The following is a 26,624-nucleotide window of genomic DNA, read 5'->3' as shown; positions in this document are numbered from 1 at the left end:
CATGAAGTCCACTGAACACTACTGGGATTGTTCACTGAGCACAGAGCCAGGAGTTATCCCTAGACATTGTGTGGTACAATCCCCAAACAATGCAAAAGAAGAAAAGATCCCATTGTTTATAGAAGTTTCCCTATATTTCTGAGTTAGATTATAGCACAGTGGTAGGGCGTTTGCCTTGCACGCAGCACAGCCAACCCGGCTAAGCCGGGTTCTATTTCTCCGCCCCTCTCGGAGAGCCTGGTAAGCCACCGAGATATATTCCATATGCAGACACAGTAACAAGAAGTCTCACAATGGAGACGTTACTGGGCCCGCTTGAGCAAATCGATGAACAATGGGAGGACTGTTTGTTGTGTTTGTGTGTGTAAGGAAGAAAATAAAATGCGGTGGAAATATAAATAAAATCAACAAAGACCAAATAGTATGCTTTTGTAATCACGTTAAATTTGTATTCCCCCCTGCCAAAGAACAAAGTCCCATGGTCTCAGTTATTGCTTGTTCATTTCTTTCTCTAATAGGGTGACATAGGTCATCAAGGCTACACAGAACTGGGAGAGCTCCTGTGATGGGACTTTTAGCACCATGATTGTCCTGAGGAAACCAAGAGGGTACTTGACTATCCAGTGCCTCTAATAATCCTTAGCATATACTTGTAAAATCAGTGATTAGAAGAGAAATTTCTCTTCAGCTATGTTGACCCCTAAATCTAGAGGACACAATCTCTTGGAACCTTTGAGACCATCATGACTGTTTCCACCGGCTCTCTCTGCCTGTCATCCTAGCTTCGTTAGTATGGAGTTCTCAAAGTTCTCATAATACTGTGTACAAAACATTCCTTTACCGTTGTAATGTTGTGTTTACACAGATAACATTCTCAAGATCTTTGAGCCCCTTGCTCAAAGATGACTGTGCTTCTATTTTTTTCCTGTTTGTGATACATTCCTGATTACAGTGCTCAGCATGCTGTTAAATAACATGAAGAAAGGAGAGAAAGGGGAAAGGAGAGGAGAAAGAAAGAGTGAAAAATAGAAGAGTTTAAAAGGAAGCAATGATCCTTCTGGTTATATGATACAAATGTATGAAGACATACTTACACTATTCAGTGTGCTAATTAGGCCAGATGGTATAGTTCTCGTAGTGGTCAGTGGCAAGCAATGGAATAGCTGAATGGAGCAGAAACTTAGGATAAAATCCTAATTTGCTCTAAATGATTGTCACCTGCAGTCTTTAGACATAGTTCCAGAACTGAACAGATATACAGTTTTTTCAGTTCCAAATTGCTTAACTCTAAACATGTACGTAATAGACATGAGTAAGATGCTAAATCAGAGCATGTAGCTATAATGCGACAGCTCTTATCACCCTTCCTGTTCATGACGTTGCTGGATAGAATCAAAATGCTGGGTACCGAGAGCCAAAAAATGTCTCTTTACTGACTATGTAACCTCAGACTGTCTTACCTTCCAGAGAGAAAAATAATTTCTTATCCATAAAATGAGACTGCTAAATTATGCACTCTTACCAAACTCTGAAAGTACTGAGGATCTTTAGATTTATTTTGCATCTGTATGGTTTTCTGTGTCCACCTAGATGCTTTACCACATATAATCTAATGTGAGTATTGTGGAGCTTCCCAGGTTATTTAGAGTGCTCTAGATTTTTGAGAGGGGGAAATTCTGAACTGTATAGCAAAATATCTAAAGAGGGACATCTGATGATTTATTTTAGGATTCTTCTTTTGAATAAGAACCATACAAATTATTCTTCAGTAAAGTACATTTGGATGGGAAAGATACAGTCAGCTTATCTGTTGCTCAAACACAGATGCCCTTCTGTGAAACTGGGTGCGAGTCCCATAAGGTAGTGTTATGAAATTCATGTGGTCTTTTCATCAGCCTGGCTAGTTAATGCACCTTGCAGGTGTTATTAATTAGACTCTTCGGCTTCTTTGAAGTGAAAGGAAAGTATGGGCTTTAAAAAAAATACAGTGCTGAGGAAATCAAAAGAAGTATCAAATCAGTGAGCTTGTGAGGAAAATTATGGTAAAGAAAACCAAGTAAGCAACTTAATCTCCATCATAATCTGCAGAAAGTACATGTGTCATTTTCAGAAATCAGAGCTGTCAGCTGCAATTTTGATATTTGTAAATCAATGGCTCAAAACTGTCTTGTTATGAATGGGAGAAAATAAGATAATCACACATGCACTCAGATCCTCATGTAATTGTGCACACAATGCACACACACACGTGAGCATTTGAGAATTTATCTAATGATGGTAACACAATTCATGTAATTTTATAAATTTTTGCTTGTAAACTTCTGTTAAGGCTCTGCAGGGCAGATAGAAAGGTATCAAAAATGCATTAAGGAAGTAATGTCTCTTGGTAACTGAGGGATGAGAACTGGGAAAGAAAGGCATTCGTAACAATGCTCAGAATTTTAGGTTGGGAAGTTGTGAGGTTGATTAGTGCATTGCTGAGTTAAGAATTCTGCACAACTACAGATTGAGAACTCAAGACAATGAGTTCCAATTACACCTTTTATAGTTTTACCTCTCTGAAAGACTTAAAGATAAATTTTCTGTAGACATATGTGATGCTAGACTTTAGGGAAAGTGATCTGGGTTAGAGATGATGTATCTTTCAAAGTCGTCAGTGTTACGTTTTAGCAAAGGATATGTGGACCAAGGATAACCAGTGTCTCAGTAGGAGGTCTGTGTGTTTTCTAGTCTAATTGTGATCTGAGTATGGGTGCTCTCCTTTAAACATTTAACTTATTTTAAGTCTTGTAATATTCTGATTCAGTGTATGTTACTGTTTCTCTTTAAATAACAATTAAAAAAACATATCCACTGCTTAGTACTTATTAACTGTATGACATACTGTTTTAATAAAACTTTATATTAACCGAGAATAAAGAAGAGATTTGGCTGTAGAGATCTCAATGTTACAGATGCAAAATATTACTCAATTGTAATATGTGTTATTGAAAAGCCACTGGTTAAGAAATAAAAACAAAAAAAATTTGTTGTAACTTTTGCCACTAATTTATATGTAATCATAGAGAAAATCTATTTTGACCCTCAAATGTAGATTCTACATCTATAAAATTTGGTAGAGAAACTTACTGCGTTGAAATAATTTGCTATTTTTAATTTGGAATACATAGAGTGGTAAAGTAAAGGCCCCCCCCCCACCCCCCCGTTCTTCATTGATTTGCTTGAGTGGGCCCAGTAACATCTCCATTGGAGATTTTGTTGTTACTGTGTTTGGCATATCGAATACATCACGGGTGGCTTGCCAGGCTCTGCCATGAGGGTGAGATACTCTCGGTAACTTGCCGGGCTCTCCGAGAGGGGCGGAGGAATCGAACTCAGGTCGACCATGTTGGCTGCGTGCAAGGCAAACGCCCTACCGCTGTGCTATTGCTCCAGCCCAGCCAACATGGCCGACCCGAGTTCGATTCCTCTGCCCCTCTCGAAGAGCCCGGCAAGCTACCGAGAGTATCTCGCCCGCACGGCAGAGCCTGGCAAGCTCCCCGTGACGTATTCGATATGCCAAACACAGTAACAACAAAGTCTCCAATGGAGACATTACTGGGCCCGCTAGAGCAAATCGATGATCAACATAGAGTGGTGCTCAGGGCTTACTCTTGGTTCTGCTCAAAGACCCTTTCTGGTACCAGGAATCAAACCTGGGAAGTCCTCATGCAAGGCAAATGCATTGGCCCCTGTACTATCTCTCAGTACCCCTTCCCCAATTTTTGCATTTCTCATGACCTCCAAAAGTAGAGGATTATCTTTCAAACTGGAGGCTTCAACTGGTAGTTCATAACCGTTCAAATGTGTCATATATGCAGAACTACTAACGTGCAAAGACTAAAGGAGTACAAGAGGATTTCTTCTCTGTGCCTTGTAATTTTCTCAGAGAGAGAAGTTAATTGTTAAGCGGGTTCTAAAAATGAAAATAGACTAGAATCTGCTTTATACCTCAGATAAATAGTGATCCTAAAATAGCATGTTTGTATAACTAAAGGGGAAAGAATGAGAATAAGAAAGAACCAACGACTGAAAAGGTGCTGTTTGGGAAATATTTTAGGGAGAGGAACTTCTGACTCACACACAATTCTTTCATTGATGCTTGTTTACTTGTTTGCTTGGGAAGAATAGTTCTGGGAGTTTTTTTGTACATCCAGTACAAATCAAGGGCTTACAATAGTGTTTCTTTAAATATCTTTCGTTAGTTTCCTGTCTCTTAAGTGAGAAAGGGAAAGTAAGAATTTATAGTTACTTGTTCATTTCTACTGAGAGACTAAGTCTCTAATAAGGGGCTACGAAAGGCTCACAGACTAGTGTTGATGCATAACTACCACATTTTTATTGGGGTGATGGGGTAGCCAAATAGCTCCAGAGGCTGGGGGCCCTTCCTGGCAATTTTTGGCGAACTAGGAAAGTGCTTTTGAGTTCTGAGGTGTCAGGGTTTGCTCAGGGACCTCTAGGGCTACCTACACCTGATGATGCTCAGAGAACCATATGGTGCCTGGAATTGTGCCAGTGTTGACTGCATACATGGCATGTGACTTAACCCCTATGCTATCTCTGTAGTCCTAAGAAATGTTTGTCTTTAAGTTTAATTTTGGTGTAGTCTTATGATGTGTGAAAATTCATTTAAGACAGACAGAGAGAAATAGAAAGAGTGAAATAGAAAGAGAGAGAGAGATTATTTGCTTAAAAAATCTGAAAGAGGCCAGAGAGAGAGAGCTCCAAGCTCAATGGACCGAGCATGCTCTTTGCATGCAGGGGACCCAGGTGCATCACAAGGGCAGGACTGATTTTCCCTGAGCACCTCCAGGACTAAGCCCCAAGTAGAGGCCAAGGGTGTCCAAGCACCTCTGAGTGGGACCCGGAATCTTGAAAGAAAAATTATAATTGAAAAATGACAAATGTAAAATTGATGTTAGTAGTTTCGCCAGCTTGTCCATTTCCAGACGTCAAAACGGAAATTTTCTTGAATCCAAAGGGAAGTGCTTTTATTTGACCCAAAGTCAGATGGCATTAATATTCTTAGTGAATTTTATGTTGTGGTCACCCAAATTCCATTAAGATTTTTGTAAAAATCTAATAGCTGCTATAATTTCTGAGATATTTGTGCAAATCAATATTCTGTTTGATCAAGCCAAATAAAGTAGGGCTTTCTTTTTTTGTTGTTGAATCTTTATAAGTTTGATCTTTCAAACTATCAGTGTTTCTTTGGAAAGTATGAGGTGACATAAGTTTTAAACTGGGGAACAGTTAACACCATGATTGTGGAAAACCAGTTTTAGGCTTAGATATGTCAGGGGAAGGTATATTAAACAAAGATGTGAATGTTTCTTTACTACAGGATTTTACTGAGCCTGGTAAGCTGACATATAGTTTTCAATGCTCAAGGAGAAGTCGCAAGTACAAAGTGATTTGGCTAAGGAAGCTTTTTCTCTTCTTCGCACTCTGACCCCATCATCTCTTGTGACTGACAAACCACAGCCCATACATTGTTGCTTGCCCATGCTTCCCGTCTCTGCACTGACTAACTCAGCACAGAGCTGCACATAGGGCCCAGGGGGTGACAGAGCCCTTTAAAGTGACATTTACTGAAATTGTTTTCACGTGATGTAAATCCCAAAGCAGAGACTTTTCAAAAGTCTTATATGTGTGGCCATTTATATATTCTCATTTAAGAATCAGATATGGGCTGGAGTGATAGCACAGCAGTAGGGCATTTGCCTTGCACGCAGCCAACATGGCCGGCCCCAGTTCGATTCCTCCGCCCCTCTCGGAGAGCCCGGCAAGCTACCGAGAGTATCTCGCCCGCACGCCAGAGCCTGGCAAGCTACCGGTGGTGTATTCAATATGCCAGACACAGTAACAACAAAGTCTCCAATGGAGACGTTACTGGGCCCCTCTCGAGTAAATCGATGAACAACGGGAGGACAGTGACAGTGACAAGAATCAGATAGGAGTGAATAGGGTATCGCAAGAGAGCAAAATAAGGAAATACCTCCTATATTCCCAGTGTCATGCAATTTCCTTCTTCCTGTGTATAACAGCAATCTTAAGGTAAAATGACCAAAAAGTTTTTGGAAGCAGTTTTCAAGAAAGTTCTGGGAAAATGAAAATTGGATCCAATTTTTCTACTATCACAGGGCTAGTTTTTATAAGCATGTCTCTGCCAATACTACATGGTGGATTTTATTCAAGAGGACTCCTTGTACAAATTTCTCTACTCTCTCAAACCCTGGATGCAACCTCTTTCTGCCTTTTGGAGAGAGAGGGTTAGACTCCCTTAAAAGAGTACTTGCCAAGTTCGTGACTTGCCTCCTACAAATGCATAGGTAGAACTTTGTGTACTTATCTTTTGTGTCTTTGGGGTTTTGTTGTTGTTATTTGGGTTTGAGCATACCCAACTGTACTCAAACCTTTCTCCTGCATTGTGCTCAGGGATATTCCAGGTTCTGGGGGACCATGCGCAATGCTGAAAATCAACCTGGATTGGCTAGATACAAAGCAAGTACCTTAACTGCTGATTTTCCCTCTAGCCCTGGACCTCACATATTTGTTTTAAAATTATTCTCATTACTGTCTTGTCTCTTTTATTTTCATTCATTCCGATGTCCACAATCATGCTTTGTCTTGATTTAATGTAGTAATTTTGTACTGTGCTTATTGATTTTTAAAACTGTTTTTATATCCCTACCAGATGGGAAGAAGAAAAGGGAAGTAATGAAGAAAGAAAAGTAAGGAAAAATCTCCAAAATTCCTAGTGTCTTGCAACTTTCCTCTTCCTATGTATAAAAGCAATCTTAAAGTAAAATAACCAAGAAGTTTTTGCAAGCAGTTTTCAAGAAAGTTCTGGGAAAATGGAAATTAGATCTAATTTTACCAAGCAGCATGTACAAGACTAAGCTAACGATAATGAAAGGTAGGAAACCCTCCACTGAGTATATATTTAAGAAGATCATTTTGCAGTTTTGCAACAGGGCAGATCAAAGATGTGAATTTGACAGCAAGGTCACCAAACAGGGCAAGGTCACAGATGAAAACAAGAGAACTGGAAGAGGGAGCTGACTGAGCTATAAGACAACGTAATTTTGGCAGAACAAGAAGTGGGAATGAGGCAACTGAGAGAAAAGATGACAAGACAAAGCCACATCTCTGAATCAGAATTCACTGGAATCGGGAAAGTCGAAGAACAAAGGCTTAGTTACTCCAGGGTAATAGCGTCTAATATGAATCATTCCTCACTAATATATAATTTAGTTTTACCCCATGTACACCTAACTTGTAATTCTACTACTGCTGTATCATTCCTTAACACAACCACTCTCACCTCCATTGAAATGAGTAAAGAAGAGCGTTATTCCCTCAAACTATAATTACCTCGGGTTTCACTGGACTGTTTCTATATTGGGTTCAGGCAAACTTTGATGTTCAAGACAAGAGACTCAAGATACAAAACCAGATAAATAGAAATCTCAACCCTGTAGAGCTACGAAGTCATTTAAACTCTTTAAAATAAACTGAGATGCACCAGGAAAAAAATTGACTTGACACCCAGTTTATAAACTGAGCGCAAAGTAATAAAAATAAACAATAGCTGAAACAAAGAATCATAAATATAGCTTATGGCCAGGAATGGTAGAAGATCCCAGTTTCTAAAGGAGGTTTGCAGGGTTAAGACCTGCGGACTCTAACTCATCTTCGCTTCACTGTCAGTCACCATCTCCCCCTTCTTTACACCTTAAAATACCATCCACTAGCTGCAGTGTGTGTGCCTCCATCACAGTTCCATGACTTACCTTCTTATCCTATTTTTATTTAGACACTGTGATTTTCAAAGCTGCTGACTATACTGTTTTAGACACACACTGTTCCCAACTCAATCCCATCATCAGTGACCACAGTTTCCCTCCCACCCCTCCTCCCTCTCCCAACCTGTCTCCTTGACTGACTTTTAATTATTGTCCTTTCAGTGTCATGTTTACAATCATGTTGGCTCCGGTGGATTAGTGTATGCCAATAACTTGTGGCTACACCAGCGATGAGCCCAAAGACTAGGAACAACCTACAAAGGTGGAGATGTATACTGAATGGAAATACAGATATTCCCATCAATGTGATGAGAAATCCCCCAAATCCCCAAATCCCCAAATTACATACAGTTGTGATTATAGATCATTTATTTATATCCCCTAACAAGATGACTACCACATTTTAGGCAAACAGAAGGTAATTTATAAATAAATTCATGTATTAGAATTGGTAACATATTTTATTATCACTCAGTTTGTACAAGAGATACAGAGTAGAACTTGTATTTAGGTAATGCTGGTAAATGGAGCATTGAAATAGGTCAGTTGCATTTTGAAGCAGGAAGATCTGGCCTTTTCCCAAAATTCTAAAGATTTCTATGAGATATTCTCTTGCATACAGTTAACTCCTTAGTCATGTAAAAATCCAGTTTCTGGGTTTAATATAACAAGAAATGGAATTTAAGTATAGGAATTTTCTTGTTTCTTCTTTGTGTCTCATGATGACATGTTCTATAGAAATATATTTTTATATTATTAAAGACATTATTACGTTATTACTTTGATCAGAAGACAGCATTATAATAATGAACACACTGTGTTGATTATTTTATAACCGAGCAATTTAATGTTAATATTAAATATTAAAATCCCGTTCATAATCGCGTTGTAAATGGAACTAGTTCCAAAACCAAAAGGAAATCTGTTAGCCCTGTGGATGAACACCCATATTCAAATAAAACCTTTCCCACTGAGTGGGCTATCTGGGTGTTTATCAGCTGGAGTGAAGGCGAGAATTATGATCTGCAATTCTTACAAACTACCCTCGTGACAGCACAGACAATGCGAATAATCTAGGGTGTGTGTTTTATAACCATTCAAAAGAAAAAAATAGTTTCTGTATTCTGCTGTAGCTCTGACACCATCTCATGAATGAACTTTTGTCCTTCCCTCGCTATTGTTTGTTTTTTACACATGCAGCCTGATGCTTTTGTAACCAGATATAGAAAGTTTAGTGATCGTGAAGATTAACACCAGTGTACAGGCTGGAGTCTGCCAACACTAACAAAGAACAAAAGACAACATATGTATTGTGATTTCTAATTTGGAGAACACAATACAAAATTGTAATTTATTAAACTCTAGTCTTCACTAAGCTTGAAATTTAAAGAAAAAGGAACCCCTAAACTTCTTTTTATAGATTGCTGGTTCGATTCTAATTTATCAGACAAAAAGAACCTTCCCTAGGAATATGAATAAGAGACAGCTGATTTCCAATTTGCCAACACCCAGGCCACTTTTGTACTAGTCTGCACCTTTCACCCATCTATCTACCTTCCCTAGGGAGTTAAGTATACTCCTTTAAAAAAAAAAGTGACTTAGAGCTGAGTCACAAAGCCATGAATCCTCAGGACCCAGATAACATCAGAGTCTAGATAACATAAGTTGTAGATAGGGAGAAGTGAGATTTTTCTTTTATAATAAAAATCCTTAAAAAAATTAAATGGACAAAGAAAGTTCCTCAGCATAATAAGGCCGTGTTGATATTCCCACAACTAGCATCAGATCTTTTCTTGGTTATTTATTTATTTATTTATTTATGCTTACAATAGTGCCAATGTTATTCTTTTATACTTGCAATGCTGCTACACCATGCCCAACAGCAGAGTGCCAGGACCTTCCATCATTATCCCATTTCCTTCACACCTGGCACCATCAGATTGCAGTTCTATTGATGGTATCTAAGGGCTGTTTCCACTGGGAAGAACCTAATGCTTGTTTTGTTTCTTTAAACTTGGCACAGGAGTGTTGATGGAGACATCAGGTCTCAGTTTTATTGTAATTCTTTGGGACCCTCCAAATAAGTTTAAGCCCACATTAATAAGCTGTTGAGTAGAGTATGATCTTTGATAAATAAAGATTGGGTTTGAATCTTCTTTAATTCTTTGGTTTCTCCCCAGGGACTATCAACAGATATAACAATCGTCTTTTTATCCATTTCATCTCTCATCTCCTTCTATTATATAGTTTTGGGTGACACAGGATTCTACTATAACATCTTTCTCTTCAGATTGTTAGTTAATTTTAGGATTCACCTCAGAGGGGTGATATTCAGATTAAATTATAAGAGATAAGCCCTAAAGGAATGTTAAAATAACACATAATAAATGTTTGCTAACATACTAAAAATACGCTAGTTAATATGCTGGGTTTACTAAAAATGACAGATTTTTGGTTTTTCAGATTTCCATAAAACACAGTAATCTTTTGTTGCTGACACAAACAGAATCTATTTTTTCCCAAACAAAAGTTGAATCATGCCGGAATAGCACAGAAGCACAAGAGAAGCACATGATCCCGTAATTGTGTGGTGGGGAAGCTTTTGAGTAATGTCTTCTGGTCATTTTAATAACTGTAATTGTAGTGTTCAAATGCTCACAGAACAATTATCAAAAGACCATTTACTTAAAAGTACATTTATCCTAGAAAACATTGAAAATTTCATTCATAATACTTTTTCTATTAATGAGGATTGTGTCAGTGACACAGTGAAGATTTTTATTTGTTATTTTGTAAGTTTAAGATGGTAAATAAATCTGTAGCTGGGTAGGTAGCTGAAATTAAGAGAAGTAGAATATCCTTGGATGGTAAAATTTGGCTGAAACTGAGAAAATTAGAAGCAATAGCACGGCATCTAGAGATAAAGTAAATGGGTTAAGTGCTCAAGTGCTTGCCTTGCATGTGGCCAACCCAGGTACCATCCCAGTTTCACATAGCATCCCCCAAACACCACCAACAGTGATTCCTGAGCACAGACCTCGGAGCAAGACCTGAGCACAACTGGCTCCAAACAAAAAACAAACAATGGGATCATGGAGTGATTCCATAGTTCCCACTCTGCAGATCAAAATTTAAATTTTTGCATATGTAAGCATGTAAGGTTCCATAGGTGATTCTACCACTATTTTTATTTTTCCAAAATTGAACAACTCTAGGTGTCATTTAAGTGATGTATGAAAATAAAGACTAAGGTTTCATGGAATTTTTCCAAGATACTTACAGATTGTGACTTATTTCTCAACCTGGGTGCATGAGTTAGCATGAGTTATAACAAATATTAATTTTGATTTCTACTTCCATTCAAAACTAAATTTGTGAGATGAGCTTTCTGGTAGATTTGGACAGATTTCACTAATTAGCCCTGTCTTTCCTCTCTCCCAGAATAGGATCCCATTTGGCAAGTTTATCACATGCTCAGGTAATCATGGACTTTCATTATTTAGGTATTGATTTCAATCAATTCCAGTGGATTAGCAATTTTTACTTAAGCTAAACAGGCATAGGTGATTTTTATTCCACCCTGTTTTCTAAAAAGGGGCCTGAAGGGATAAGAGCATTTCTTCACCTTCTTCTTAGTGGGCAGGGGGGGAGAAAGCGTCACGACCAGCAGTGCCCAGGGATCACTCCTGGCAGTGGCCACCTTTGAAGATTGGTAGAGAATATCAGTGGGAGAACTGCAGACCAAGAGCCCCATGTCAGAGATGATTCGAATACAGAGAGAGCCAAAAAAAATGGTCTATGTCTGCTACATACATACTCATAAGAGTGACTGTTGAGAAAATGTAGAATTTCTTGCCAACAAAAATCCTTATACAGATAATAAGAAATCCCACATCAGTTCATGATAAAAAAAAAAAAAGCTCATAGTGAAGAAAAAGCTCAGGGTGTATGAGTCAGAGGTTGCAAACATTTAGAGCTGCAAGGTTTCTGACTGGCCCTCTCCTCTTGTTCATTCTCCAAGGAGGTGTTCCATTCAGATTTGCCTAACGACAGGAGTGAAACTTGCTCTGTATCACTTTTCATTAAGCACTGGAAACTACAGTTTTCCAACTGATACAGTCTAAGTATCAATTTAATTCCAAACTTCAGAAGAATGTTTGAGGCTAGATGAAAGATATTTTGTTAGTACCTTAAAAACCCTTGTTAGTTTTCTGAGTTTATTGTTTAAATTTCAGAGATTGAGTTCAGATCTGCAGACAAATCTTAATCTCTTAGTAATTAAATTTGATTCTTATATAATGATCCTGAAACTATTTCCTGGATGTTATTTTATGGAAGAAATGAGAGAGAATAAGTATTTAAACATTGGGCATGAGAGTCGGAATATTTAGCCGCTTGCCTTGCACATGGTTAACCTGGGTTCAAGTCATGGCACTGCATATGATAGCCCAAGCCTCATTAGGAGTGATCCCCCATATCATATATGGTCCTTCCATCCCTTCTCAGAGTGATATCTGAGAACAGAGCCAAGAGTAACCCCTGGGCACTGCCAGGTGTGACCCAAAACACCAAAACCAAAATCATAATTTAGTTAATATGGGTACAATAGTTGATGTGGGAAGTTATTACTCTGTTCATTCTTTGTGCTGTTGTATTCCAGACTTTGCTCCTTGATTCTCTTACTGATCTGAGAACAAATTCAGTACAAATTCAAACTTTTTAATTAATAATTGTATGGCAATGAGAGCACAGAGAGCCTGGCAAGCTCCCCGTGGCATAGTCAATATTCCAAAAACAGTCACAGTAATGGGCCTCATTCCCCTGACCCTGAAAGTGCCTCTAATATGGCACCTTTGGGAAGGATGAGTAAGGAGAGGCTGCTAAAATCTTAGGCCTGGGATGAATGGAGACGTTACTGGAGCCTTCTCGAGTAAATCGATGAACAACGGGATGACAGTGTGATACAGTGTGCGTGTGTGTGTGTGCGTGTGTGTGTGTGTGTGTGTGTGTGTGTGTGATGGCAATGAGAAAGGTGAACTAAATTATTAAGAAACCCTGTAGAAATAAACCAATATTGCTAGGATGCTTGTCATGGATCTTTTCCTAATGATAGTCTCCCATGAAATAATACCCCTTATTTATTTGATGTTTAGAAAGGCTAGTTTGGAAGAATCAGTTAAGAATTAGACAAATGACTACTGTGCTTATTTCTATTATTCTTGTATACTTATCTCTGGCAGCTGGAAATACTTGAAAGTGATATGTCTTAGTTGAACTAAAGACTTGACAAGCCAGGTTGAGGCAAGTTTACACACTTATTTGTGTAACTGAGTAATTTTATTCTGGTGGCTATGTGTTTCTGGTAGAAAACACCACAGAACAATTCACCAATTGGTTAATGAGTGATTATAATAGCTTAACTTTCCTGAAATAATTGCCTTAATTACTTGTTCCTGAGTCATTAAGTCTCAAGGACATTTTTGGGTCATGTTTCTTTGAAGTATTTTTATTTATGAAGATACCAAAATCATCAAAGCTTAGGGAAAGTCCCATATATAAATAATAAACTTTACAAGGCTTTACTTCCCATAGTATTATTTATTGTCAGCGTCATTGCTAAAAGAAAAAATAAGAAATTACTAGAACTTTAACCATAACTAATATTCAGGACTAATAATAATTCTGACTTCATCTTAACTTTGTGAAAACCTGTCAAATGTTGTAAGAAGTTTAAAAAGCTGCCAAAAGCATGTAAATATTTTACCTACTTTGTTCTTTTTTCTCCTTTTTATTCTTTCACTTCTTACTTCCTTCAGTTTGTACACTCGGTTTTTTCTCTCACTTAACTTTTTCTCTCCACTGTTCCTCATGAAAAGACCAAAGGAAGTCATAGTTTAATATGTGCAATAGCTTACTATTATAATATAGTATAGTAAGCATAGTATTAGTATAGTATAGTAAGCAAGAGATGTGGTCTTTCCCCAGTTCTGACACTATTCCTAAAACTCTGGGAATTTCCTGAATAATCGGATTGGCCTTTTGTTAGTCATAAGTCTCTTTTGTCACACCTGAGTGTATGTTGAGATGACATAGATTAAAGTCCCTAGATAATCTCAGAAAAGAAGTGATCACCAGATCAAGAATTTTAAACACCTGTCACCTAAAGAGGCAAGAGTTTGAACTCTGTAAAAACTTTGAACCAAATGCAAAGCACTTCCAAGAAGCAAAGCAAGCCCTGGGCAGAAGACAAAAACAAACTCTGAGTCCCGCCCTATCTAACTTTCTCAATTGGCTGTTACTGAGTTGTAGCTGTTAAAATAAGCTGGAAAACTCAGGGAAGAGTTTTTTAGAGTTTGGTGAGACATTTTACCAGATTATCAAATTTCAGGAGGAAACTATGGGCACTTACATTTATAGGCAGTAAATCACAAACTTAAGCACCCAGAGACTTTTGATGGACATCTGATGTGAGACAATTTAATAGGACTGAGCTCTTTTGTGGGATCTGGCACAAACTATGGATAAGTCAGACTGAGCCGGATTATTGGACTCTCAGTTGCAGTTAAAGAATCAGAAAATTGGCTGATTAGAAAACACTTCTCTACACATACTTCACAATGAGCAGAAGACTGGATAACTGGTTGTGATTACTGGTTCATTAATTATTAATAAGTCATTGAAGACATATTTATGATACTTGAATTTTGTATTAAATGATCGGATTTTCCTCATTTTTAAATGACTAAGGGTGGGACAGGTGGAAAATTCTGATATAGTCTTTCTTAAGGGTCACTTGTTGGGTGATTGTCAAGCAATAATGAAGACATTTTATGTGATGTTATGAAATAGTTTATATGTATTTTATTTTTTGTTTTAAGGTCACACCTGGAGGTGTTCAGGGCAGAATCCTGACTTTGTGCTCAGGAATTCCTCCTGGTGGTCTCGGGAATCATATAGAGCAATAGAAATCAGGCCAGGGCTGACTGTGTGCAAGGGAAGCACCTTAATCCACCTCTGTACTATCTCGCCAGCCAGGAGGAGTTCTTCCTTAGTATAAATTTCATGTAAAAATTACAAAAAGTACATATAGCTAATGTGTAATTATTATTGCACTAGCTGAGAGAATTTTCTCAATTTTCAAAATCCCATTGCTCAGCTTATAGACAGCAGCAGATGGTCAAATGTATATCTGAGAAGTAAATGAATTATGATGTTAATGTGCTAATATTTCACATATATATAATTTGTAAATCACCCATATTAGCATGAGATTTGGTTTATGTATAATTTATTTGTACACCTAAGTGGTTTACATCTAGTCTTTCACAAACTATTTTAAAGATTTTGTCACTGATTGAAAAAACTCAAATGGGGGTTAGAAAAATATTATAGTGGGTAGGGCCTTTGCCTTCTATAAAACTGACCTGGGTTCTATACCTGGTAACCCATTTTGGTACCCCAAACCCACCAGGAGTGATAGCGGAGTAAGACTGAGTACCACTTAGTGTGCCCTGCCAGCACTCTCCAAAACTGCAAAAAACTCAAATGCCTTTAGGGGCTAGCCAAATAGATCTGAGATCATTGATAGTAGCGAAAACTGAAAAACCACTCTTCTAACTAAAGGTATTCATAATGAAACTAAGAAAAAGTAGTGAGTGAGCAACTAAATATTAGCTCAGTAACATTATATAAGATGAAACTCTATTTGCAATACCAGTAAAAGATAAAATCATTAAGAACAAACAAATGAGAAAGCTATGTGAAGATTTCAAGTAGAAAAGCTTTATGCTACACAATAAGAGATGCAAATAGATTTGATGCTTTTGCAGTGGATTTGCCTTAATAGTCGTCTGCATACAACAATCCTGAAACTACTTTGCATGTGTTGTTAAGCCGCATAACTGAGAAGGGAGATTCAAACAAGGGAGAGCATCGTGGGATGGAATGAAATGAGAAGTTTCAGTGTAAGCTCATTTCTGATAAAAATAGGATCTCTCCAAAGAATGCCTATGAACAATTTCTTTTTTTTAACATGTTGCTTTTAATTTTTTATTTATTTTTTGGGTCACACCCGGCAATGCTCAGGGGTTACTTCTAGCTCTGCACTCAAGAATTACTCCTGGTGGTGCTCAAGGGACCATAGGGGATGCCAGGGATTGAACTCAGGTGAGTCACATGCAAGGCAGACACCTTACCCGCTGCACTATCTCTCTGGCCCCACCTATGAACAATTTCTTGCCCCCTATGTATGCACAACAGTCTGTCTTAGAGAAGTGACAATTATTTCTCCCCTGTTCTTATACCTATAGAATATTCTTAAAGGGACACTGTGACTATGCCACAATTAACTGTTAAATTAACTAACTAGCTCTTGGCAGTTTCTTCTCTCTTCTCTCCCTCACAGGACACTCCTTGCACAGTCTAGCAAGCCTGGTGTGGAAGCCCCGGCTGCACCATGAGACTTCCTCAAGGTTCCTGGGGAGACAGCCCCGACTGGGTTCTCAGCCAATGGTCAGAACCAAACTTTGGCCCTTGCATGTTCATTGCTGTCCAATTCTTAAAACAGCTCCAATCCCAGCTGCCATTTAAATACAACTATATGAGAAAACCAAGCAAAAACTGGTGACCTGAACCCAAGCTGAACACACAACTCTGAGTGATGATGTATTATTGTCTCTTAAGTCATTATTTTAGGGTGACTTTTTCTGTAATAAGATAGCCAAAACTGCTGAATGACTGCAGTCAATACATCCCAGGAACAATGATCTAAGAGTTTAGGGTTTTGTTGGTGGTGGGGGAGGGGGTGGGGGTGTTTCTGTTTGAGGGTCACACCTGACAATGCTCATGGTTTATTCCTGACTCTGCACTCAGGGATCCCACCTGGTGGGACTCAGGGACCATATGGATGCTGGAAATAGAACCCAGGTAGGCCATGTACAAGGCAAGTGCCCTGACCACTGTATTATCTCTCTGGCCCCTCAGTGTCTGTTTTTTTTTTTTTATAAATGTTATCACTGATTGAAAGGAAGCACTTTTTGTTTTCCAAATGTCTAATCCTGAGGCTGACCAAGGAATATATGGGCTGTGTCTAGAACATATTGTGATGGAAAATAAAGAAGAATTAAAAGATTATTTAAAGGTCCAAGGCTGTAGCTCAGTGGTGGAATACTTGTCTTGTATCTGTGAAGTTCTTGGTTAGATTTCTGTCACTGCAATCTAAATGATTATGTAAGTAAGACCAGAATAAGCAGGTCAAGGCACCGAGTGGACAGTTTGAAAGGGATATATGTGAGACTAATTAAGAATAAAAACAAATGAAGACAGTAATGAATTAAAAGAAAATTCAATTTTTAAAAAAGCCATGAGTTCATACTGATAAAATAGTGATAAAACACAGTGTTGATTATGGAGAAAAAGTGAAGAAATTAGAAAATTCTCACTTAACTGTTGTTACTGGGATTGCAACCAAAAAAATCTTTAAAATAATTTAAGCAGGAATCAATAATGAATGATAATTGAAGGAATGGATTAGAATTAAGGATATGGAATAAGATGTTTACAGAGTCCCAAATAATCTCTCTGCAAATTGACCAGAAAAGGTTAAATAGCAAACCACACAGTGAGAAAGAGAGAAAACTTTGACCAAATGATCAAATTAACACCTCCTGGGAGGACTGGCTGGCCAGTTGGTGCTGCCAGACACAGCTCTCTGCAAAAGGGACATCTGCTCTATAGTACCCCAGCCAACGCTTTATGACCTAAATCCTGTCAAGAGGAGAAAATGGAAAAACACAAACGGAGTGACTTTCTGTAGTGTAACTGGCCTAAATCCGTCCTGTATGTTGTTGGAATCAGAAAGAACAACAAAAAATGGCAAGTAAAACAAAACAAACGAGACAGAGGCAAAGGAACCGTTCCAGATTGAGAAAATGAAACAGGCACGATAATTAAGTACAAAATGTAATTCTGAACTTTTGTATCAGAGGAAATTGCTTTATGTTATGTTTCTGTTGGGGACCATAACTGGGACAAGTGAGTGAAAGTGGAACATGGAAAGTAATTAATAGTAATGTGTCCATGTTAAATCCTTAAACTTGATGACTGTACTGGGTCATAATTATTCTGAGAAAACATGCATTGAGTAGATACTAAGTACATTTTAGCATTAAAAATACTTAATACAGGTATTTTTAAGTTAGGAAGTAAGGAAGAATGCTCTATGGCATATAGCATCAGATCATTTAAAAAAAATGTTTAAGGGGCTGGGGGAAGAGGCGTGGTACAATAGCTCGGATGCAAAGGGGCCAAGTGAGACCTCTCTCTGTCCCCAAGGGACCCAGGCCCAGCAGCTGAAAACCTCCAAAACTCAACCATTGCCATACTCACAGCCGTTGTCCAAACTCTCGGACCAAGCTTCACCCATGAGTGAACCTATTCCTGGACAACTCATATCTTACACCACCCATACTCCAAGAGTACCGCACCACATTTGATATTTGATGGGGTTTAAAGTAGGAGGTAACCAATCTTAGAGGGAAAATATTTTTTTACATACATACATATATACATATACATATGTATCTGTATATATATATATTATATATAAGCACAACAAGATTCAACCTTTAACAACATGTTAGTGATCTCTTGCAGATGGGCTTAATAGCCTCTGGGTGAAATACAGCAATCTTCACACTCTTTTCGCTAAGGAAATTTTTTGGAGCATTTTCAGCGGTTTATTCATAATAAACAACATAAAATAAATTATTTTGGTTCTGCTTCGGGGCAGAGTTTGGGATTTGGAATGAGAACATTTGAAATATGGTGGTGGGAAGGTGTAATGGTGGTGGAATTTGTGTTCGAATGTTAAATGTAATCAAATACTGTGAACTACTTTATAAAATTGGGCTGGAGCAATAGCATAGTGGGTAGAGAGTTTGCCTTGCATGCAACCGACCCGGATGCGATTCCTCCGCCCCTCTCGGAAAGCCCGGCAAGCTACCGAGAGTATCCCACCCGCACAGCAAATCCTGGCAAGCTCCCCGTGACGTATTCGATATGCCAAAAACAGTAACAACAAGTCTCGCAATTTGTTGTGAGACGTTACTGGTGCCCACTCGAGCAAATCAATGAACAACGGGAAGACAGTGCTACTTTATAAAATTTTAAAAAAGAAGAACAATAGCTTGGATGCTTGCGATGCACTGGGCAGATCATGTACAGGCTGAGGCTCCCCCTGAGACTCCTGGAAGCCACCAGGAAAGATTCCTGAGGGCAGATCCGAGTCATCCTGAGCTGCTGCTGCAACGTCCCTCCCAAAAAATACTGTACTGGGAGAAGAAAACACCCAAAGCTGTGTGGAATCCTGGAAATTCTTGTCATCAGGAAAATAGTAATCTTTTTTTCTTTTTTTGTATTGGTAATTATCATGAATCTTAAATAAATGTTCTGCTATAATCATTTCACAACAAAAGTAAGCCAAGTTCTCATCTTCTATCAGTAATGGTATGCAGTCTTATTTATCAATTAAAGCTTTTAATTGATAAATCGCACATTTATTTATTTAAATATTTAATATATTTGATTAAAATATAAAATATCCCAATTAAAATATTTGATATCCTGAGAAAGACAAAGAGAGAATGATATAGCAAATTTGGCAAGAAGTGTAATATTGATGAATTTTAGCAAAGCACCTTCAGATAGTCATTGTTCAAAGACTTGAAATTAATTACTATTTTTAACATTTTCGAACTGTTAAAGAAAACATTGTGCAAGGAAAATAAAACAACAATCTGTAATGTAAATTCTCTGCATAAGCCACCAATCTTCAATTTAAAATAGCATTTGACTTGGTCAAGATAGTCAAGTCCTGAAAACAGATGAAAACTCCTGTCAATTAGCAATGAAACTGTCACTGTCACTGTCCTCCGGTTGTTCATCGATTTGCTCGAGTGGGCCCAGTAACATCTCCATTGTGACACTTGTTACTGTGTTTGGCATCTTTGCCGTGCGGGCTAGATACTCTCCATAGCTTGCCGGGCTCTCTGAAAGGGGCAAAGGAATCGAACTCGGGTCCACCATGTCGGCCGCATGCAAGGCAAACACCCTACCTGCTGTTTCACTGCTGGGCTGGAGCACCCTACTGCTCCAGCCCAGCAGTGAAACTAGAATCAATAAAAAAGGATACCTTTTATGTCTTCCATTTCCAGTGAATTCTGTATTCTAATGTCCCCAAATAAGTTTTTTAAAGAATGGGAGGGGGGTCATTTAAAAATAAGGCAAATTTGTCTTGCAAGAATTTCACCTTCCAGTCTAACCTAAGCTTGTTAAGGACCCTGGAGGCCAGATCATTCTCCTTCCCAGCTTCTTCCTCTTATCAGAAGCTAGAGACTGTTTATCTGGCACCTGGGGGAGAAGGGAATTGACCATGTGACAGTTTTCCAGATAGCAAGCTCTCACTTTGAATGAATGCTTTAAAACAATGATTCATTTGGTAAAATTCTTCTTATCATTAGGGTACACTTTTACTTATCTTCTTTTGGACATACTTCAACGAACGTTTTGGGGGTTTTATCTGTCAGTGGCACAAACACAGAACTTAAGTTCAATTTGTTGATACAATGTTGTTAAAAGAAAGGTCCTTGGATAAAAGAAGTGTAGGAGCCTCATGCTAGAAGATAATTATTGAGTCCCAGGTCTGCTACCAATGAACTATGTAAGTCCTGTTACTGGATTATATTTAGTCAAAAAACAAACAAACAAACAAAAAACCTTTGAGTTCAATGATTTTTATCGTCCAGATCTAATCATCTATTTAGTCTGACCAAGGAGAGAACTCAGCACCCCTCTACTTGACCTCTACTTGAGACAGAGGAAGACATATTCATTTAAACTAGTTGGCTCAGTGCTTTTTGATTGCACTCTCCACCAGGGAAAATATTCAGTGTGGATCCCAAGTAGGGATACATTAATAGACATAAACTACTCATTGCTGATCTAATAGTACATTTTTTTTAGAAAGGGATAAAACATTTGAAAAGAAAAAGACAAAAACTAAATTAGAGAAAGGATCATGATACACTTTGCCCACTCTGTTTTGAATCCATTGCTTTGTTGGATAAAATCTCAATTACTTCGTGTGTCATTTGAGGACACTTCATCCTGTCCATGGTTTATTCTCCTAGTGTTCTCCTCACGACTTCCCTTATACATTCTGTATCCCTGCCACCTGGGATAAACCACTATTCCCCGAGTAAGTCATGCGTTGTCACACAGCCTTTTTTTTTCTTACTTTCTTTTGTTTTTCTTTTTTCTATTCTGGGAGAAATAAAGGGCACATATACGCTGCTGATCTTTTATCCTTGACCCAGTGCCACCCCTTTTGAAAGGTCTTCCTCCTCCCCCAACATTCTATTTGCCCATGACATAAGCAGAGTGCAGAATAGATCACTAAAGTTATTTATGTAAATTACCTTCCTTACATAAATTACATAATTCTGGGTGCTCCTTCACAGGACGTTGATCTGGAAAGAGCAAAACTGTCTTATGTTTACCTATGCTTAATTTCTAGCACCTGGTACTTGGCCAGAGAGCAATAAAAGTTTATTGAATTCAGTTTTTTTAAGAGGCATTTCACCTTACAGAGAAACTAATTCCTTCTCCAAAAGACCCTTTGCCATGAGGATTATTGAAAATTATTTGTCATCAAAGTCAATACTTACAATGAAATTGTAACTGGATACTGTATTCAAGTAACACCTAAAATTCTATCCCAAGGATGCTATTCTTATGAGATAAAATTAAAGTAAAATAAAATAATGATTGAATAGTCAGATCTGCCTGCTTTACTGAAAGCTTGACTGATCAAACTAATTACACACTTCAGGGATAAAGTATGACCATTAGTCTACTTTTTTCCCTAAACCATTTTTAGCTTTCCTGATTCATAGTGAGTATGGCAGAGTGTCTCAGTGTGCCATGTGGGGACCAGATGGACCCACAAGAGGGGATTGACTCAGGGCCATGAAGTTCCTGCTTTACTCCGAGGCCTTCACTGCCATGAACACTTAAGAATTAAAGAAATCCTGTCACTGTCACTGTCACTGTCACTGTCCTCCCATTGTTCATCGATTTGCTCAAGTGGGCCCAGTAACATCTCCATTGTGACACTTGTGACTGTGTTTGGCATATAGAATATGTCACAGGTAGCTTGCCAGGCTTTGCTGTGTGGGCGAGATGCTCTCGGTAGCTTGCTGGGCTCTCTGAGAGGGGCGGAGGAATCAAACCTGGGTCGCCAGGTCGGCCACGTGCAAGGCAAATGCCCTACCCACTATGCTATGGCTCCAGCCCAAGAAATCCTATAGCCTCTGAAATAATGAATGATATCACAGTTGAAGTCAAGCAAGAAAAAAGTTTTTTCTTTGCAGTAATGACTCTCTGTATATAAAAATAACTATGGGTCACTATAGGAATAAGGACACCATTTTGCTTAACCAAAGGTAAAAGGTAAAGGTAAAGGCCCTCCCGTTGATCGTCGATTTGCTCGAGCGGGCCCAGTAACGTCTCCATTGGAGACTTTGTTGTTACTGTGTCTGGCATATCGAATACTCTCGGTAGCTTGCCAGGCTCTCCGAGAGGGGCGGAGGAATTGAACTCGGGTCGGCCATGTTGGCCGCGTGTAAGGCAAACGCCCTACCCGCTGTGCTATCGCTCCAGCCAAGTGTTAAGCAAATGGCAATAATAATAATAAAATAGTATGATATCCAAGGCTAGGTAAAACAGAGGCTAAGAGGACCAGTCAATGATTGGAAACTTGCCACAGTGTGTAGGGCAAAGGACATTTAGGATAGAGAAGGGATCAGTGTGACAATAATAGTTAGAAATGATCACTCTGGACAAGAACTGAGTGTTGATAGAAGGTACCTGATAACCTTTCTGTATCTGTGCAAACCATAATGCCCAAAAGGGAAGAGAGAAAGAAAGAGACAGAGACAGAGACAGAGACAGAGACAAAGGGGAGCAGTGCCTGCCACAGAGGCAGGTGGGGGCAGGGGGGAGGGAAACTGGGCACATTGGTGGTAGGAAATGTACACTGGTAAAAGGACGGATGTTGGAACATTATATAACTGAAACCCAAACATGAACAACCTTGTGTAATTGTGTATCTCACTGTGATTCAATTAAAAAATTTCTCAAAATTTAAAAGGCAAAAAGTAATAATATGAAAATAAAAATAATATTCACTACTTTTAAAGTAGTAAGAGGTTTTTGACCAGAGTTTCCAACCACTTCTCTGTCAAGAACTCTTTTAAGTAGCTAAAGAAAGAGTTACAAAGCCAGGAAATCTTTACCAGGATATGCTATCCACTTGGAGAAAATCCTACATATCATGAGATGACAGGAAAAAAAAGCCATGGTACCTACTTTATCTCCTATGCCTCATTTTATTTTTTTTGTGCAATAACTCATTATTAGTGTGTGCTGTGCTCTTTCAAAATCACTCTTGAGACATTGAACAACTTCTTAACTCTAAATATTTATGTTAGATATCCTGAAGCATTTTGGCAGAAATATTAAAGCATAATAATCAATCTAAACTTCCTGAGAGTTCTAGCAAAGCTTTTAAAAATAAAAATAAATGAAATATGTTGAGTTATACAAATCATGAATTGTAAGATAACTATCACTGTCACTGTCACTGTCCTCCCGTTGTTCATGAATTTGCTTGAGCAGGCCCAGTAAGGTCTCCATCATGAGACTTCTTGTTACTGTGTTTGGCATATGGAATATGCCACGGGTAGCTTGCCAGGCTTTGCCGTGCAGGCGAGATACTCTCAGTAGCTTGCCGGGCTCTCCGAGAGGGGCGGAGGAATCAAACACGGCTCAGCCGGACCGGCTGCATGCAAGGCAAACACCCTACCACTGTGCTATCGCTCCAGCCCAAGGTAACCATATTCCTAATAAAATGGAAAATTCATAGATGAGGTTTAATAAATACCAGAATTAGTGCACACTAAACATGACCTCTTAAGTTACTAGATGTCCATTTAAAAAAATTATAGATTCATAACTGTATGACATATTAAAAGCTCATGTCCCTTCTGAATCAATATATATTATTTGTTTTATTAAACCTAAAAATGGGACTAGTATGAATGATATCGTCATAAGAAGCAATTATTTCATTACTGCATTTCCCTTAATAATTAAAAGGACAGAGCTGGAGAAATGTTACAGTAGAAAGGCGCTTGACTTACACACAGATGACCGGGTTTGGTACCCAGCAGCCCATGAGCAGAATCAGGAGGAATCCCTGAGAGCAGCTGGTGTGTGTCCCCCACAACCACCGAAAAAATAAATAAATAAATAAATAATAAAAAGAAATATCAAGCCACAAAACTCAGCAAAAATGGTTGGCAGCTCTAAGGCTCAATCTGGTGAGAACATTAAAAGGGAGAAATATTTTTAAAAATATTCATCTTTGACCTCAAGCTAGAATAGCACAGCTACAAACTCTACAGTCAATGTATGATTCTGAATATTCCTCTTTTCTAAAGTATAAAAATTTTTCTTTAAACTTATTCTTTACACTTTTAACAGTTTTAGTTAAGCAGTCCATAGCAAGTAAAGAAAATATTTCAGCCTGGATTCAACCAGCGTGGATGGTGGCAGCTTCTCTAATAACAGAAAAGAAAAGAACATACATTTTTTTAAGTTCTAGAACTGGCTTCTAAAAAGTAAAAACTGAGGAAATTTTAAGATCCTGTCCAGTTTTCTTCCCCCATTGGGGTTGTGACAAAGACTTTATAAACACAAGGTTGGTGAGCCAAGGTCTCAAAGGACAAGCTATTTCTTACTCTGTGTTTGTTGGGACTTTGATCTTATCTTTTCTGCTTATTCCAAACCAAACCCCTATTGCCCCAACAGCTTCTCCAGTTTGGGAGCTGAGGGAAACATCACTTGACTGGAGGGGTGAGCGTGGGAATGGGAGAGAGTCTAAAGTACAGAAAGAAAGCGGGGTGGTGGCTGAGTGACTGAGTAAAAGGATGAGCCACAGACATCATCTCCCAGAGAACGCTGAGGACCGTCACCCCGAAGTCAGGGTGCAGTAAAAGACTACATTTGGCCACTGTCTCAAAACAGTAACAATTAAGCCACTATAAATGGAAGGCTATTGATAAAAATATTTTATTAAATGTATTACAAAGAACTATCTCCTTAATTATTCAACTTTCCCAAAGCTGCATATGCAGATTTAAAACTGGCATACAGGCGTTGTAAGCTTAACTCTATCAGGTAAAGTGAGAAGATGTATTCTACCATCTGTAGCTCTTGATTTAATTCACTTAAATTGAGTGAGTTGATTTAAACACAAATCTACCTTCAATTTTTGGCTAAATCTAAGAAGTAAGTCTAGCTGCTTTTTTCTATAATCATAGCATAAAATTTCATGCTTACCTAGTAAACACTATCATACATTCTTAAATATTCATTTGGTGTGATTTTTATTTATTTTTTTTTATGTGTTGTAGGTTCTGTTTTGGAGGGGCACATCCAGCGATGTTCAGGGCTTACTCCTGGCTTTGTGCTCAGGAATGGTGGTGCTTTGGGGACCACATGTGGTGCAGGGGATCAAACCTGGGTCAGTCTTTTGTTAGGCAAGTGCCTTAAGACCCTGTACTGCTAGAGTGTGCAGCTGGCTTCCAAGCCATGGAGTAAACCTCCTGGTATTTATCTCTGCTATTCTTGGGTGTTAGTCTCCTATTTTGTTACTTTATGTTCCCCAGATGAATGCAGTCTTTCTATGTCTGTCCCTCTCTTTCTGACTCATTTCGCTTAGCATGATACTTTCCAGGTAGTACCACTTTTATGTAAATTTCATGACTTCATTCTTTCTAACAGCTACATAGTATTCCATTGTGTAGATTAGTGGTAGTGGAGAATGGGCACTGGTGGAGGGATACCTAATCATTGTATAACTGAAACCCAAGCACAAAAATTTGTAAGTCTACAACTGTACCTCATGGTGTTTCACTAATAAAAATTTTTTAAAAAAAACCTGTACTGTTTCTTTATACCTGTCTTAGATATTCATTTTTTTTAAAAGTCACTGTGATCTGCAAAGAGTATTGGGCATACAATTTTCAAACAGAAGAGAATGCAATGTGTCACAGGAGGTTACTTAGATTGAGCTTGATATTAGCTTATAGAAATGAGAAGAACACGGAAGGAAAGAAATGTAAGAAGAGACAGATGGGAGGTAATGGGGGGGGGGGGTGGCCCTTGGCACACCAGTGTTCTTGAGGTACAGTATGTCTATGCATCTAAACCACAAAGCCGCAACAATGCATGCATGGCATTCTTAATCCTCTCTCTCTTCATCTCCATAGACACTCTGTCATTGAAATAATTTTTGAATAAGGTTCCTCCTCCACCATTTTCTGTCATTACTTTCCTTCAGTCTTCCAAGTGCTCTTTCCCTGTATGAAAGGTAATTATTCCAATGACACACAGTAAACACACACGTGTGCATAAGATGACGCCAAACCCTTTGGAAGGGTTTATGCTCCCCGGGGCTCTTTATAGTCTGAGACTGTTCTTAGACTGTTATCTAACCTTGTGGACACCTAGTCTGTCACCCATGCACATGAATTCTTCGTCCAGCTAATATCCCTATCGGGCCTCCATCTTTTGCATAGGTGATTCACTCTCCCCAGAAAGTCATTTCTTATATCTTTTTCCTGATGAGAGACTTCCTATTAATCTTTCAACACC

The sequence above is a fragment of the Sorex fumeus genome, unplaced genomic scaffold (genome assembly GCF_029834395.1).
Source record: "Sorex fumeus unplaced genomic scaffold, SorFum_2.1 ptg000002l, whole genome shotgun sequence".
Taxonomy (NCBI): domain Eukaryota; kingdom Metazoa; phylum Chordata; class Mammalia; order Eulipotyphla; family Soricidae; genus Sorex; species Sorex fumeus.
The sequence above is the reverse complement of the archived record's forward strand: the minus strand, read 5'-3'. Positions refer to the sequence as shown.